Below are 15,160 nucleotides of genomic sequence, written 5' to 3' on the forward strand. Positions count from 1 at the left end.
ACCCCTCCAACACAGCAAGCATACCCCTACCTCAGGGCCTTTGCACATGCTGTTCCCTCTGCCTGGAAACTCCCTCCATCTCATCCCCATCTGCATGCCTCACTCCCTCGTGTCATTTCAGGTCTCTTCCTACCACTTACGACTCCCCGACTTTGTATTACATATTTATCTGTCAGTTGTCTGCTTTACCCTTGGAATGTCAATTCCACGAAGCTGGAGACTTGGTCTTCCTCAACCATTATCTCTGCGTCTAGCACAATGCTTAGCGCACAGTAGGCGCTCAATAAATATGAGTTCAATGAATTGATAGAAAAAGGGGAGCTACAAGGGTCAGAGAATAGCCCCCAATGTCATGCCCATTACCCAGCCACCAGGGAGTGGGGATGCATCCTTCCCTGCAGGAGAGTTTGCAGGTCTATCCATCAAGCTGGACTTTTCTGTTTTCTGCTCCCCTCCATCTGCCAAATGGGCTGAACCGGACAGTCTCCAAGGGTTCTCTCAGCTAGGATGTTCTGGGATCCCACGGGCTAATCTCTTTCCCAAGAGCAGTTGAAGCTGGTCTGGCATGAGACCAGGATCAAGTTGCAAAGGTGAACAGCGTGTTCTCCGGGCTCGGTGCCCGCAGGCAGAGAGCTGGCGCCCCTCCTCTATTCTCTCTCCATTCTGCACACATCCTGGCCTCTGGCCATCATCCCTACCCCCTGGCCCTGGCTCCGTCCCTTGCCCTCTTACTTAGTCTTCCAGGAGGTCTGGCAGGGCAGCTCCCAGGATCCCTGGGAAGACAGGCATTCCCCAGGGAGGGGTGGTGACCTTGGCTGGAGTGGGGGCAGGCAGGCTCTGGCTGCTTCCTCCTCGGTCTCTTCTCCCCTCTTGCATCTTAACAGTCTGCCCTTTTCCCTGCCCCCAGCCCCCTGCCGCCCCCTCTCCTGCTGTCCCCCCTTCCCAATCCCCCCCTCCCCACTATGATCATTTGGAGTGTGTGCCCTTGTAGTGCAACATCAGATCCTGGAGGGGGCGCATGTGGGTGGTGCTGGTATTGACTACAGCAGGGCTTCTCAAAGTGTGGCCCTTGGAGCTTGTTAAAAATGCAAATTTCTAGGTCCCACCCCAGACCTACCGAGTCAGACACCCTGGGGTGGCGCCCAGCCGCCCAGGTGAATCTGCTGCTCAAGTGTGAGAACTGGGGTGGCAGTCACAAAAGGGACTGAGGACCAGGGAGACGGGCACATGGGAGCCTCTCAAGTCTTCGTCATATTGGCCCGTTCCTTCCTTCCCTGCATTATCAGCACCCCACCCCCACCCCGCCCCGCCCCACTGTTCCCTGTAACACACAGGCGTGATCCAACCGCTTCCATCTAAAAACAAATTCTTGACCCCACAGTCCCTCCAACTGCGTCTCCAATTTCTCCGGTCCCCTCAACAGCAAAACTTCTTCAACAAGCTCCTCCGTTTCCTTGCCTCCATGACCACCCTCGCCTCTAAAAACATTAACAATGTTATTATGGTGTGCATACAAGAAAGCTTAAGGAATAATATAAGGCAGTCTGTGTATTTGCCCTGTTCATGAAAACAAATATAACCCAGACTGTAGAATTCGGTGCTCTCTGCCCTCCCTCCCCCTTCCCTCCTTAACCCGCCTGGTCATCGTCTCCTGGATGGAGGGACCCTTCCATGGCCTCTGACTCTCCCCCTCAGCAGCAGTTAGCCCAGATGGCCACACCCGCGTCCTGGAAACACTTTCCAGATGCTCCTTTCTCCTAGCTGTCCTCCTATCCGTGGTCACCCCCGCTCTGCCCCCTCCTTTACCAGGCTTCTACATGTTGGGGGCTCTCAGCCCAGTTCTGGGCCTTAGTCTCTCTGCATGTTCTCTCCCTAGGTCAGGGGTCCTTAGTGGGGACCACAGGGTCTGCAAAGAGAATTCAGGGGGGCCCACGAACTTTGCTAACCTGTAAGTAAAATTTGGCATTTCCTTCGATGATGAACGTGGGCCACAAACCATAGCACTCTTAGCTCATCCCGCCCCTCCATTAATCCCTAGAAATCACCAGTATTTCCATACCACAGTGCAGGCGGTACAGTATCTTATTCTGTTTCTGCTCATCGGGACCTCAGAATGACGGACATCCTCGGACCCACCACCGGACAAAGCTACAACCGTAGCACAGATCTAATATTGAGTATTTTGACCGCACTGGCAAGATCGTTGGGCGTTCGGACACTTTTATTTTATGCATTTAAAAGTATCGCTCTGGGGGCGCCTGGGTGGCTCAGTCGGTTGAGCGTCCGACTTCACCTCAGGTCATGATCTCACGGTCTGTGAGTTCGAGCCCCGCGTCGGGCTCTGTGCTGATGGCTCAGAGCCTGGAGCCTGCTTCGGAGTCTGTGTCTCCCTCTCTCTCTGCCCCTCCCCTGCTCATGCTCTGTCTCTGTCTCTCTCAAAACTAAATAAACATTAAAAAAAAATTTTTAAAAAAAAGAATAAAATAAATAAATAAATAAAGTATCGCTCTGAAAAGGGATCCGTTAGCTTCACCCAAGACCAGATGTCAAAGCAGACGGGGCCCCAGGAGCCTCAGTGCCTGCTGCAGGTGCTCTGGCTAGGCCCGGGACAGTCATGTGCCGACGACACTGGCTCCGTCTCCCCCCCCCCCCGACTTCTCCCCTCCGTGTGCCACCAGCTCACCGTCCCCACGCGGGCTTCTAACGAGCATCTCAAGCAAAAACACCCGCCATGGAACCCTCGGTCCCTCAGCCCCCACTGCCCTGTCTCGGCATCCCCCACCACTCCCCTCTGCAAGCGACCCCCCCCGCCCCCCGCCCCCCTTCGCCATCTTTCCCATCTTGGCAGCTGGCCTCAAACCCAGACCTCCTCCTCCTCGCTTCTTTTTCTCGTCTGCTGCAGTCAGTCCCCTAGTGGGTTCTGGCTACCGCGATCCCAATGCGAGTTTGGAATCTGCTCGCTTCCCCACCGGTCAGCTTCCCCGCCTTGCCTCTATCGCCTGGGATTGCTGATACATGGCTGCTGGGGCACCCCAGAGTGCGTAGACGAGGCCGAGCTATCCTGAGGCTGCTCTCACACTCACTCTCCCACGAGTCACAGACCTCGGGGACCCTGGTTTCAAACGCAGACGACCAGACCCTGAGCTTCAGCTCCAGGCAGATAAAGAGCCAGTTCAGACTTTCTCGGGAGTCTCCCCTCAAGCCTCTCATTTGCAGACGGACAAACTGAGGCCCGGAAGACTGGCCCAAGGTCACTACCTGGTGGTCTAGGTTCCCTGACTCCTGGCCCAGGGCCTTCTTCGGGCCTGCAGAGCTGAGCTGGGGACCCACGGTAGCTTGGGGTCATCTCAAGTGACAGGAGTTCCCTAAGTACCCGCACTGGTCCCACACTTGTCCTGTGGCTGCGAGTGGCTGGGTGGGGCAAAGGCCACCCACAGCTGGGGCCCATCACCCAATTTACCACACCCGCCCACCAGCATGGGTCCTAGGATGGGTAATGTGGGCCAGATGGGCCCATTATGGCCACGCTGGACTCTGGTGAGTAATGTTGGCATGTGTGGTGGGGGCTGGGTCTGGTCTAGGGCCCAGGCACAGGCTGGAAGGATGGGGGAGGGGTCCCAATGAAGGAGCCCCCCCACGTCCCCCCATAGGATTGGACCTGCCCCTTCCTTGTCACCCTCATGCTGCAGATTCTCAGGGTTGAGAGGGGGGGGGGGGGGCAGGGGCCTGACCTGCCACCACCTCTTCAGCCTGCAAAGGGGCTGATCTCTGGCCTTCGGGGTATCAACCCTCTCCCTTTGGCCCCGGGTTTGAGTTTTGGCTCTATGACACTCCAACTGTGGGTCTTTAGTACTCGAGGGCTACGTGCCTCTGAGCCTCACTTTATTGATCTGTGACACGAGGACAGGAAACCTTGCTCCTTGTTGGGGAGAGGGCGGCTGAAAAGCGACTTGAGGGAAAGGAAAGGAATTTAGACGGGCAGGGGGCTGGTTGAGGAAGGAGGGTATTCTGGACAGACCACAGATGAGCATCGAAACGGATGAACAGTCTTCGTGGCCCAGGAGGTCCCCTCAAGCCTGCTTTTCTCCCACATCGTTTACATAAAAAAAGACTGCAGCTGGGGAATGGATAAGCAACCATGGTCCGTCCATCCAGTGGACTCTACTCAACAAAGAAAAGAAAGGAGTTGGTGATCCACACAATAATGACTCAAAGAGAGTCTGCAGGATTCCATTTATGTGACCTTCTGGAAAAGCCAGAATCCATGGTGTTGCCAAGGACCGGGTCTGTGGTGGGAATGCACAGCGAAGGGTCACAGGGGAACTTTCTGGGGGGTGTTGGCAACGTTCTGTGTCATGACTGAGCGTGTATATTTGTCAGTGCTCACAGAAACGCCCCGGGTGGCTCAGTCCATTGGGCGCCTGACTCTCGGTTTCAGCCCCGGTCGTGATCTCAGGGTTCACGAGATCGAGCCCGGCATCAGGCTCTGGGCTGGCGGTGTGGAGCCTGCTTGGGATTCTCCCTCTCCCTCTCTCCGCCCCTCCCCTGCTCAATCTCCCTCTTGCTCTCGTGCTCCTCTCTCTCTCAAAATAAATAAATAACAAGCGTAAATAAACGTTAAAAAAAACCCCAACAAAACCTGTAGGTTAGAAGTAAAAAACACACACAGTAAAAAACAAACCCTCCAAAACCAGATTCTATAAAATAGCCCATATAAAAGTATGTATTATAACGACAAATATATTTTCTCACGCTAATCCCTCACCCTCGGAGTGTCATTTGTGTATCTACTCAGGGTTTTCTTTTTTTTTTTTTTTAAGTTTATTTTTATTTATTTTGAGAGAGAGAGACAGAGGGGCAGAGAGAGAGGCAGAGAGAAGAGAGAGCATTCCAAGCAGGCTCTGGGCTGTCACTCTAGAGCTCAGCGTGGGGCTTGATCTCATGACCTGTGAGATCATGACCTGAGCTGAAATCGAGAGTTGGACGCTTCACTGACTGAGCCACCCAGGCGCGCCCCACCCCCACCCCATTCAGGAATTTCTTGAGCACCTATTATGCGCTAGGCGCTGTACTAGGGACTGGGAAATCAAGAGTGAACAGAATTGGCAAGTTTTCTGATTCCAGGGCAGTTCCACGAACTCATTAGTTAAATTCCAATAGTGATGAGTGCCATGCAGGGAAATGAGACACGGTAGTGAGTGGGGTCGGGGGCAAGTGTGGCCAGAGTGGCAGGGAGACCCTCACCGGAGGGAGTTGCCTGAGCTGATATATATTGAGAAGATCAATACCGGTGATAGGCCCTGCCTGTCTCTTCCTTGGAAAATGGCGCGTATGGTTCCTATTTGGAAAGAGCGTTTTGTCAACTACGGATAGAAACCGACGAGGGAAGAGTAGTTCGTGTATTGTATCAGACGAGCCTGGGTTTGCATCAAAACTCTTAGCTTAGGGGCTGTGTGACCTTGGGCGGATACCTCTACCTGTCTGGGCCTGTTCTCTAGAATGGGGGTGATCATGGCTCCTATCTCTGGGTCGCAGGGAAGGTTCCTGGCGCTATCTTTCCGTAAAGCGCCTGAGATGCTGTTATTTAATGTATTAACGCAGGAACACTATGCGATTGCATCGCATATCCGTTTTTTAAAAAAGTCGGAATCTAGGGGCGCCTGGGTGGCTCAGTCGGTGAAACGTCTGTCTTCGGCTCGGGTCATGATCTTGCGGTCCGTGAGTTCGAGCCCCATGTCCGGGTCTGTGCTCAAGGCGTTAGCCTCCTTTGCAAATCCGTGCATTTAATTCCTTGTTTGAAATAATCTTTTTTCTGAGAGAGGCTCCAGAGCTTTGACGGATGCCGGAGAGACGGAGGGTGCAGGCCTCTGAAAATCCCTCCTCACTGGTGCCCCCTCGGTGGACCATCCGCTCCAAGAGGGCGGGGGCCTCGCCCGCCTTTTCTTCTGGAGGCTGGAAGGGTGTCTGGCGATTCTCAGGTGCTCCACGGATATCCGTTTCGTTGAACGAACGGACGGATTCGAACACCTCCCCTCCTGGAAGAATTAGCTTTGAGATACATGACACCAGATGGTTCTATGCTGCAGCCGCTGGGAAACGGAGCAACAGGTGAGGAAAGAAACGCGCTTACAAAAAATGAAGTCCGGCCCAAGCTGCCGAATGGGCTTGTTGCTTGCAGCCTTTGTGCCTCCGTTTCCCCCATCTACAGGTGGGGGTGACGGTGCCACTCTGTGGGGTTGAGGTGAGAAGGGGTGGAGGTGGAGGTGCTTGGAGCGTGTCCGGTCAAGGATGCTGGGGGAGGCGGGGAGGCCAGTAGGGCAGAGCCCACGGTCATGACCCCCGTTGGCTGGAGCCACACTGGAGAGGGTGGCTGGGGTCCCCACCACATTTGTGGGACCCTCTGGGAGTCAAGGGCATCTCTTCACGGCGTCTAGCTCTGGATCACTGCAGGTGGGACCTCATCAAGAGGGTGCGGGCCTGGCCCCCCGGGTGGGAAGAACGAACACCGGAGGAGAAAGAGACTTGGCAGGAATCTCTCCAGAGGCTGGCAAGGCTTCTAGCACGAGAACTCAAGGCTCTGGGTTTAAATCCCAACGTCTCCACTAACCGGCTGCAGGACCCAAGTCCGGCATCTTTGCTCCAAGCCTCGATTTCCTTAGCTGTCAGATGGGGCCCCAGGGGGGCCCCAGGGCACATGAACCCACTCTTTTGGGGATTAGTGCAAAGGACACTTAGATAAAGATCCAGAGGGGGGCGCCTGGCACGGAGCAGGTGTCCCCTGCATCACCCCTGAAGAGGTTCTGGAAAGTTCATCTGGCTTTAATGGTACCTGTTTTCTGCGGGCCTGGAGAGGGCCTCTGTTTTATACCCAGCTGTGAGGCCTCCTGGAGGTGTGGTCTCTCAGAGTCTCCGTTTCCCCAGCTGTAAGATGGGCACAGTAGTAGGGACTAGATCCACCCTTAGTCAGATTTTGTTACTTAATGCATGAATGCCACAGCAATACACGACTGTATTGCCAACCTGTTTGAAAAAAATTTGGTATCTGCAGCTCAAGGCATTTGCTCCTTGAGGTTGTCGCGGGGTTCAACGGGACCGCAGCTGTTCAGTGAGGCCGTGCCTGGCGCATGCCGGGTGCACAGTAACTTTGGCAATTGTTATTGTTGTTGCTGCTGGGACGGCTGTAAGTTCTGCCACACAACTCCGCCTGCAGCGCAGGCTGGGGCTGGCACGTCTTGGAAAGCCGAGGCTCTGTCCTGGCGTAGAACGTTTGTCCTGGCCTCTGGTCCCTCTGTCCTTTGCTGGTGGGACTTTGCCAGGAGTGAGAGTGGGGGCAGACGTTGCGGGCCCTTGGGGGATGGTGGTTGTCCTGGTAACTCCTTATGGCACCCCATGATGGCCAGGTGTGCTTGGGCGCCTTAGAGATAGCCTCTTAGCGGGGTCCCCCGGGTGGTTCAGTCGGTTAAGCGTCCGACTCTTGGTTTCGGCTCGGGTCACAATCTTGTGGTTCGTGAGTTCGAGCCCTGCACCGGGTTCTGCACTGATGGTGCAGAGCCTGCTTGGGATTCTCTCTCTTCTTCTCTCTCTGTGGCGGGCCCCCCCCCCACTAAATAAATACATAACACTTAAAAAAAAAAAAAGAAAAAAAGAAATAGCCGCTTATCCCCTGCATGGAGGCTCTGCCATTGATCCCATTTTATGGATAAGCAAATGAAGGCTCAGACACAGAGTCGCTTCCCTGGGGTCCCCCATCAAGCTGGCAGATTCCTAGATTCCTACCCAGGTCTGCTGATTTTGGAGACCAGAAGGTCAGATCCAGTGGGTACAGGAGGGTCAGGGCAGGAGCTAAGCAGGTGGAAACCGTGTCCCCGTCACCCCACGCAGGATGGGGTTTTAGCCTTCCAGCCCGTGAGCCCAGAGACCGAGCGAGCCCAGGTGAGCCCTCGTGTTGGCTTCTGCCTGTTGCCTGAGTTTCTGCGTCCCCTGCCCAGGCTTGTGCCTGAATCAGACTGAAGGAGAACCAGGGGTTTCCGTGAGCTGGGGTGGTGTCGAGGTACAGAAAGGCCAAGGATTCCCCCCAAAACAACCCCCATGAAACCGCAACGAGGCAGCAGGGAGCACGGTTTCTGGTCTCTGCTCCCCAGCTCCGAGCTCCGTGGCTTTGGGTAAATGATTTAATCTCTGAGCTAACACCATCTTTCTTTTTTTTTTTTTTTTTTAAATTTTTTTTTTTTAACGTTTTTATTTATTTTTTTGGGACAGAGAGAGACAGAGCATGAACGGGGGAGGGTCAGAGAGAGAGGGAGACACAGAATCAGAAACAGGCTCCAGGCTCTGAGCCATCAGCCCAGAGCCCGACGCGGGGCTCGAACTCCCGGACCGCGAGATCGTGACCTGGCTGAAGTCGGACGCTTAACCGACTGCGCCACCCAGGCGCCCCTTAACACCATCTTTCTAATGGCTCAGGCCCGACCCCCTGGAAACCTTCTTCCCTCCCCCTTCACCCCTCCCCCACATCCAATCTGTGGTCTCTACTCTGGGGCCATGTGCAGAATCTGACCACTTTCCCTCCCCCAGCCCCATCACTTCCACCCCTCGAAGCCTCCCCAGCCCCCATCATCTCTTGTGGGCTTCCCAGCTGCCCCCCACCTCCCCGCCACCCCCCACCCCTGCTGTGCCTTCAGCTTCTGCACATGCTCCCCAGCCCCAGTCCGTGCCCCACACAGCAGCCAGAGAGAACCCAGCACACCTAAGCCCGGTCATAGCACCTTCTGCTCCAGACTCTGCTGTCACTTAGAGCCCAGGCTTTTTGGTAAATTCCTTTCCAGGAGAGAAAAAACAAAGTCTTGGGAAACGGGCAAAACTGCCCCATAGAGCAGGGTCCAAACTGCGCCACACTGGAGGTGGGGTGGGAATTAGGGCAAAGCCAGCCAGGCTGAAACCAGGCTCCAGGGTGCAGGGCTGGAGGTGGGGTGCCACACTGGAGGTGGGGTGGGAATTAGGGCAAAGCCAGCCAGGCTGAAACCAGGCTCCAGGGTGCAGGGGAAATCAGAGCCTGGCCTGATGGTGAAGGGGAAAGCAGCCCCTCTCCCCTCCACAGGGACCCAAGCCTGGGCAGGAGGGATATGGGAGCTCAAAAGACCAGCAGGGACCACACAGCCAGCCCTGTTTCCCACAAGGGGAAACTGAGGCCCCGATCTGGAAAGCCATTTGTAGGAGGCTGCACACAGGAGCTGGTGGCCCAGTGTGGCCGGCCCCGTGAAAATCTGGAAGAACAGGACTCTGACAGCTTTGCACGCGTGTTTCCATTTAGACGTAAATTTTTGTACTTTAGAATTTTTTGGGAATGGGTGACGCGAGCACATGGTTTGGAAGTCCAAGGAATCAAAGGCTGTGGAGCGCTAACCCAGACCTGCCCCGGTCCCCGTCCCCACGGGCCACTGAAGGATGTGCTGGGTTTACTTCCAGGGACACGACGCGTGTGCCAGCAGTGAATGTGCTCACCCCCCCCCCCCACTTCTTCCCCCAGCCCTTCTTTGGCTAACCCAAGGTCAGCGCCCCATTCCGCACCTTGCTGCTTCTCGCGCAGCGTCAACCTTGGAGGTCACTCCACATTCAGCCCGACAGACCGGCCTCGCTGCTTTAATAGCCACATGGGATTCTGTCTGTGGCCGTCACTCTTTGCCCAGCGGGTCCCCAATAGCTGAGCTCATTTCCAGCTACGGCCATCACACCAGGGCTGCTGGGAATATGCTCGCCCACGTGTCACTTAGCTCTCCCGCAAGGCTGCGTCAGGGATAAACCCCTTGACGCAGAACTGCCTAGTTCAGGGGTGTGTACCCTCGTGATGTGTCTGCGGTTTCCACACTGGTTTGGGAGGAGGGGCCTGGGGGCTGCAGCAGGGGCCACGGGAGCCAGAGCATTGCCTACCCGAATCCTCCCCCCACACACCCACACCCCTGCTCTCAGGACCACCTCGTCGGCCTCTTTCTGACTTTTGGATCTCCCCACGAACGTCACCTCCCCCGGGAAGCATTCCTTGGCCACCCCATCGAGGGTAGACACCAAGCCCCCTGCCCTACTCCTCCCACTGTGACTGCCGGGGGGGGGGGGGGGGGTTTGTTTTGTTTTGTTTTGTTTTTCCCACAGCCCTTCACCCATCTGAAGCCTCCGTTTTTCTCCCCAGGAGAAATGCAGGAATGCAGGGCCGCCATTCAGGAGCAGCTTAGCAAGGTAGCTCTGGGCCACCAAGTTCTCAGCCACGTCCTCCAGGCCTCGAGCCAGCGGCCCCAGGCGCGGGAGAGGTACTCAGGAAAGATTTGTTGAAACTGGGGTGTCTTCAGGAGAAACGTGCTAGAAATGACCACGACAGGGTCTCAGTACTCCTTCATCCACTCAACAGACTTGCTCAGATGTAGCCCGGCCCCGGGGAGAGAGCAGGCTTCGCTCCTGCTCGAGCTCAGCGCTTCCGAAGGGGCATGGCCCTGAGCGCCTTACAAATGTAGCCCATTTAGTCCTTGGCTCGCTCATCATCCCCATTTTACAGATGAGGGAAAGAAGCACAGAGAAGCTGAGCCTGTTGCCCACGTCACACAGCTGGTGAGCACGACCGGCTTGGAACTCGGGCCTTCGGGCTCCCAAGACCACACCCTTCACCCTCAGTGGGCGCCTTGAGGCAGCCAGACTCCAAGATGGCCCCACGGATCCCATCTCCTGGTATGCATGTCATGCATAGTCTGTCCCCATAGTCTGTCCCTCGCTGGGCTGCGATCGGCCACCGTGACTGTGGCACATCGTAGAAATGTTGGCGTGTGACTTTCATGGCCACGTCATTATGTTTCGGCTCCTGCTTTGTCCCCTCTTGGCCCTCTTGCTTGACAGGAACTGGCCACCACGTCCTGAGGACCCTCGAGCAGCCCTGCAGAGGGGCCCATCGGGAGAGAAACGGAGCCCGTCACCCCTGCCGCCAGCCAGCACCTGCCTACCAGCCCCGGGAGCGGGTCACCGAGAGGCTGATCCTTCAGCCCCGGGTGGAGCCTACAGACGACCACAGCCCCGGCTCATATCCGAGAACAACCACATGAGAAAACCCGAGTCAGAGCTACCTTGCTAAGCTGCTCCTGAATTCTGGACTCTCAGAAACTGAGACAGAATTGTTTGTGGCTATTAGAAGCTGCTAAATGTTCTGGGGTCATTTGTTATGCCACAGCAGAAAAGACTTTTGTGGGGGTTACAGAGGCCAGACCCTCTTGCTTCCAGGTCCCGCCCCCCTCCCCCAGACACACCGCATCCCTGCCACACCACCCCCATGCCTCAGTTTCCCCACCTTTCCAACGGGGCTGACTCTGTGGCCTCGAGCCCCACGGCCAAGGGTTGGCCCTTCCTCCTCTGCCTGGTCCCAGCCCCCTTCCCACCCCCTCCGGGCCCACCCAGGCCCTGACCCCGCGGCTCTGAGCTGCTAGGCCCAGCCTTCCTGGCTCTTTGCCCCGCTGTTGCTCTCCTTCTGGGTCAGGGCTCAGAGAGAGCCGAGCGAGTGGGCAGGGAGCCAGGGGTGGAGCGTGTCAGGGACCAGCGGGCTGTTGTGGAGGGGTGTGGCGTTCAGCTCTCAGCTCGGCCCACGATTCCCGGCACAGGCCGGGCTTCTCCCAACCTCAGCGGCAGCCCCGAGTCAGGCACTGGTTCGGTCACAGCGTTGCCACTCCCTTTCTGTGCCAGTGATGGGGCTTCTCTGGGCCTCGGGGGCCTCGATGGAAAACGGGGCGCATTGGTTCCTCTTGGCACAGGGGGCCAGGGGCATAAAGGAAGCGACTGCTGGAATCTGTGCTTCCCCGGGGGGCTGGGATTCTTCCGTCTTGTTCACTGGCGTAGCCCCGGGGCCTAGCGCAGTGCCCGGCACATAGTAGGTGCACCGTTATCTGTGGAACGTTTGTGGCTGTCTTACCCTCTGAGCCTCACCTTGTCTGAGGGTGTGTGTGTGTGTGTGTGTGTGTGTTGCTCTCGGGTGGTGGGTGTCTGTCCAAGGCAAAGAAGCCACAGGAAGACGAGGGGTATGGGGAATAGAGTGAGGGGAGCTAGGCCTGCATTTTCTGTCTGAACTTGGGGTGCTTCTCGGATGTGAACCGGCTACCAGGGCCTTCGGCCTCCCAAGGCCCCGCTATCCCTTTGTAGTCGTCTGCGTCTCAGCCTTGATCTTGGAAGGTGTGTCTGCAACGGGGCCTGTGTGATGAGCCCTTATTCTCCCCCGTGGCTACGATGGTTCCCAACACCTAAGATTCCTGAGAGCAGGGTCAGGCCCAGAGAGGTCTGGTATGGCCCCTGATGAGCACTCCAGTCTCAGCCTGGCCACACTCTCCTGGCTCTCCAGGTTTCGGCCACAAGGAACGCTTCTCACTTCCTCCAAATCACCTCGTTCGTTCTCCCTCAGGGCCTTCCCACTTGCCGTTCCCTATGCCTGGAATGCTTTTCCTTTCCCTTCTTTGCCTGAGAAGGACCAGTCTACCTTTCAGAGCTCGGCTCCGTCCTTCCTCCTGGTGCCTTTCCTCCATCACAGTCAAGCATCCGTGCCCCCCCCCCCCCCCCCCGTTATCTATCCCTAGAACAGGTGGGGACTTCCTCACAGTGCGTATCATGGTGGATCATGGCACATGAGAAATCGCCAGGTTGGTGTCTCTCCCGCTGCTCCTGGAGGGGAGGGATTGAGTCTCTTTCGCTCACTGCTGAATTCTCAGCCCCGCACGGTGCCTAACACCGCAAGTTCTCAACAGACGTCGGTGGGAGGGGTGATGGGGTAAATGGAGACATGAATGTTCTCACCTGTGTGTGTGTGTGGGGGGGGGGGGCATGTGCGTGTGTGTGTGCGCGTGTATGCGCCTGCTCGTAGCTGCCTGCATGCAACCCCAGAACTTAATAACAGTAAGGATGCGTTAATTTTCCACGAGGTTCGTGACACACGGTGCATCCTGTTGCTACAGGGGAGGAGACACAGATGCCTTCAGCTGGGATTCAGGAAGTCCGAGTTCTGACCCGACCCCTGCCACGGGCTCTGGGGTGAATGTAGTTGAGTCACTCCCCGTGCCCAGGGTCAGGGTACCCGTCTGTACAATCGGGAAGGGGCACAGAGAGGCAATCCGTGTGGTGGTTAAGTATGAGGTCTGGACCCAGCCCCTGCCTGGGTTCGAAGCCACCTCCCTCGCTTCCTAGCCCCGTGAACTCTCTGGGCCTCAGTTTCCCCATAACAAAAGGGGATCGCAACAGTCCTCACCTTTTAGGATGTTGTGAAATCTCAGGGACCGATGTTTGTAGGACATGCACAGCAGTGCCTGGCACACAGAAAGCCCCAGCAGCACGTTCACCCCAGAAGAGAGAAGAAACCGAAACAGCACCTCCTCCTTCCCCGTGAGTTGAAGCAGCACCAGATACACGCGCAGACCTTGGCGGGCGCTCGTCATTTGGGCCTCACGGCCAACCCAGGCATGAGCGTACCTCTGTCCCCAGTTTACAGAGGGAAAAGCTGAGGCTCCGGCCTGTCCCGCCTTTGCAGAGCTACAAACCTCACAGCTATAAGATTGGGTGAACAGAAGCAAACCGCAGAAAAATGAAAATGGCATGACACTGTTTAGATAGGAAACCAATATTATGCATTGGTTGGGGAGGAATAGACACGGGGTAAAAGGTTACCAACACCGAACTCACGGTAGCTGTCTCCCCTGGGGGAAGGAAACAGGAGAGGGGCAGGAGCTAAGCGGTCTCTTCAGCTGGGTTGTGGGAACAAGGAATTTTATTAGATTTGTTTCTCTCTCTTCATACTTCCAAACCATTTCAGTAAAATTTTAAAACGCACAGAACGGGGGCGCCTGGGTGGCTCGGTCAGTTACGCGTCCGACTCTTGGATTCCGCTCAGGTCACGATCTCGAGGTTCGTGGGTTCGAGCCCCGCATCGGACGCCGCACTGACAGTGAGGAGCCTGCTTGGGATTCTCTCTCTCCCTCCCTCTCTCTGTCTGCCCCTCCCCCTGCTCCCACTCCCGCTTGTGCCTGTACTTTCTCACTCTCTCTCTGAAAACAGGTAAATAAACTAAAGAAAGGAAGGCAAAATTAAAAAAAATAATAAAATGCATAGAACGAATTGCAAGGAAGTTAACTGGGAGATGACTAGGGAACTGGGAAGACCACTGATTTTTTTTTTCCCCCTCCGTGTCTTCACGTGCTTCCCCAATTCCCAGCGTTTGCACCAAACGTCGGGAAAGACCCAAGAGTGATGGACTGGAGACGGGAATGAAGGGTCACGAGGCTCTGCCGGCTTAAGCTTCAGAAGCTCTGCTCCTCTGTAGGGGAGGAGAGGGGAGGGGAGGGGAGGGGAGCCTCCTGCAGGGTCTGTGGGCACCCCCTCGCCCACCACATCACTGCATACATTTTGCCCTATTTTGTCCTCATCCGAGGTCGTTGTTTCCATGGTCCCTATTTTGCAGATGGGGACACTGAGGCCGGGGCAGGAGGCAAAGGGACTTTGCTGAGCTCACACGAGGCAAGGTGTGGAGAAGCCGCTGTCGAATTCCCGGGCTGCCACCACGGCGGATTCCCTTGCTGGGCCATGCGTCCCAAGTATGCCATCCCTCCCTGACACTCAGCCGGACGCTGTGCCCCGCCCTGCGCGCACTAACTCGTCGAATCACCCTAACCTGCAAAGCGGCTTCTATCACTTTCCTCGCCTCTCAGATAAGAAAACCGAGGCACGGAGCGGCCCAGCGGTTGAGGCCACACAGCCCACGAGCAGCGGAGACGCTGGGAGTCGAGTTGAGTCGGGTGGGCTCCATGGCCCGTGCTGTGCCTCTGTGGGATTCACCCCAGGCCCTGGCCAAGGGCGGGGGGGCGGGGGGGCGGGGGGGGGAACATAATGATGAGGACACTCAAGTGGGGGCTCTGGGTCCCCTCAACTTTTCAAGAGCTGCCCATGCTGGTGGAAGAGCCTTCAAGAAGGCTCATTGGCTAAAGGCCCCGTGGGGGAAGGGAAAAATCTAGCCTCCGTGAGTTTCCCTTTCACTGGCCAGCGCTCTGTCTGTTCTGCAGGTCCCAGCTGGGTCTCCAGGGACCAGGCCACACGGGACACGTCTTGCTTATTCGCCAGGAGACTGGCCTCAGGGCTGAGAGCGTGGGTTCCGGCAGCA

General features: G+C 56.5%; 1 protein-coding gene across 1 annotated transcript in view; it reads right to left on the minus strand.

Moving 5' to 3' along the window:
- ANGPT4 (angiopoietin 4) overlaps positions 1 to 15,160 on the minus strand; it is a 40,405-nt gene that overhangs the window by 18,002 nt on the left and 7,243 nt on the right. The window lies entirely within an intron of this gene.

This window comes from Herpailurus yagouaroundi, unplaced genomic scaffold, assembly GCF_014898765.1.
Source record: "Herpailurus yagouaroundi ecotype Mexico unplaced genomic scaffold, PumYag 196, whole genome shotgun sequence".
Taxonomy (NCBI): domain Eukaryota; kingdom Metazoa; phylum Chordata; class Mammalia; order Carnivora; family Felidae; genus Herpailurus; species Herpailurus yagouaroundi.